Raw genomic sequence first — 2,757 nt, 5'->3', positions numbered from 1 at the left:
CCTTCTTTCCTATTAAGACTGTCTATTAGATGCACACAAACTGAAAAAGAACATTAGATCTTTGGCATAATTTAGATTTTGAACTATTACCGTAAAAATACAAGGGAAGGGGTTATGTTTGGACCTAAGTCAGAATTTTTTCAATGCCAAAATGTTTCATATATTTCTTGGAATTATCATTATAATGGTGAATTAAAATTTTTACTGATCACTTTTTATTAATTTTGTGTTAACACTATTCATACAGAGTAGTTAAAAAATGTAAAGCATTTCTTGTTGAACTACATAGTCTTCAGTGAGATAAAGGAAGATTTCCTGCATCTCTTCAATACAACTAACCTCTGATTCAAAGAACACAATAAAGAGTCATTTCATAAAATGTTATTGACATTAGGGTTGACAGCAAATTAATATATTTGTATAAATTATAAGACTGATATTTAATTACAGGGTACAAAATAAAATAGTGTCTTCTCTCATTAAGTACTAGTTTATTATAGCGTGGAACATGGTATTATGTTTCTGTTTTGCTAGTATATTTAAGACAATATTTGGACTTATCTTCTTAAATTTTTCTTAATAACACTATGTTACTATTTCAATATCAATTTTATATTTGACACAGTCTAGGATGTATTGTTTTATGGATAAAGCTTAGACATATTGGGTTGTACTATATTAAATCGTCATACTGTAGATCACAAACAGTCAAGGATCAGCAATGCCACATGGCTCAAATCTAACCTTTACATACCAGTTTTCTTATCCCTTTGCATCATCGGGAAGGATCAGCAATGGTTGCCCAATCATTAAGTGAATGCCTAAGAGAAATAACATCCATATGGCATATATTCCATTAACTCTAGTTAAAAGTACTTCCCACGTACACAAGCATTAACTTCCTAAATGGGGGTCTGCATAGAAAAGAGGTCCAGAAAACTGATCTTAACGTGTGTGTGAGTTAAGTTCATAATTCCCACTAAAATAATAAGAGTCGTTTGTTTTTTCAGTAAATTCTGTGTTTGATTAAAACTTCAAAGGGAAGTTGCTAAACGAACGACCTACTTACTAAGCATCGCCTTTCAAAATAACAGGGAGGATAGTCACCGAGAACTGTCTACCAGCAATGCTTTCAATAGAGTATAGGAAAAAAACAGAGGCTCTTCTCAGGAAAACAGGAAGATCCATGGACTTTAATTGGAAAACCTGGTTTGCCTGGGCGGTTTTATTTCACTCCCCTCATAAGTGAGAATGCCTTGGTCACTCCTCTTTCAAAGCAGCTGTCTGGCCAAGAGAGGACGGCAGGACACTGGGGGCAGAGATGCAGACACCGTGCATTCTTGAGCCTCTGAGATCTGGCAAGGAGCGGACAGCTGTCAGGTGGAGGTCTCCGTAGGGCCGAGGACTGTCATGGTTTGCACCAGAACTAGCATGTCAGGAGTTGCACAAAATCATTGGGTAGAAAGAAACTCTTGCCACTTATACTTTTTATGAATTGTATCTAAAATTCTACACATATTGAGCAATCTAAGTATCTTGAATTTTTGCATGGGTTTTGTCCCTATGTACAGTCTTCGTTCCTGAGAACCCTGAGAAAGAAATAGAAAGGTTATAAATAGCATTTCAAAGATCTCTTCCCTGCCTGTAAAGTGCGTGCATTCTTGGGCAGAAAAGATGAACCTGCGAGAAAGAACAAGAGATTACATCTCTGTGCACCATTGGCCTCCTGCCCCAGGGCATTCATCCCTACAACACACTTAGGTAGCACCTCCCTTCCAAGCCCCAGCACCGCCTGCGGGACAAACTGCCGAATAGGACACTCCTCGCAGTCCCTCCTAGCCAGTGACTCCCGCTGGCAAACCAATCCAGTCCCTTCTTTCTAATCATCAGCTCCTGTGACTTTGGGATCTACTTTAACCTTTGTCACGACAGGGCAATTCCCCAGAATCCTAGAGGGAAAATTAAAATAATACTAGTGAAAAACAATTTTCTTAAGATTTATTTATTGGTTAGAGAGAGAGCACAAGCAGAGGAAGCAGCAGGCAGGCTGGGGGAGAAGCCGGCTCCCTGCTGAGCAAGGAGCAGGATCCTGGACTTGATCCCAGGACGCTGGGATCATAGGCTGAGCTGAAGGCAGACACTTAACAGACTGAGCAACCCAGGTATTCTGTGAAGAATAATTTTAATGACAACTCCACTCTCATTTGTGGAGACTACCATGAGCTTTTTGGAAATGTTTTACTTATTCCCCCTACCTCTTTAACCCTTAAATACTGCTTGTAAAGTACTGCTCCAAAAAGACAATGAGGCTGAGCCTGAGTGGGCAACCCGCCCATACTGTCTCTACTGTATCCATGTGTGCGTCTGTCCAGTGTTAGCTACCATATAACCCAGCGACTGGAACAAAGAACGTTTGTTCGCATGACCACAAATTTCTGACCTGCCCCCATCCTCCACCCTACCCAAAGCTTCCAAAGTTTCTAGAGAAATTCTGCAATTGTAAAAATCTATTGGGATTTAAATCTAAGGGAAAAGAAAATTGCCAAATAGACTACTACCCGGAAAACACCATCATTACTTCCCTTCTTCCTGGGTCACGTGCCACTCAAGGATATTCTTTAATAAGGGTTGGCTGAAGCCCAGGCTGTCTTTCCCCTAGAAAAGTTGTCCTATCCCTTCTGTCTCAGCTCTTCAAAGAGCAGCTTAAGATTTTGCATGTGCATTCCTTTCTTCCTGCAAACATCTGTTCAACATTCT

Source organism: Lutra lutra, chromosome 3 (genome assembly GCF_902655055.1).
Source record: "Lutra lutra chromosome 3, mLutLut1.2, whole genome shotgun sequence".
Lineage (NCBI taxonomy): Eukaryota > Metazoa > Chordata > Mammalia > Carnivora > Mustelidae > Lutra > Lutra lutra.
This window is presented reverse-complemented; position numbering follows the sequence as displayed.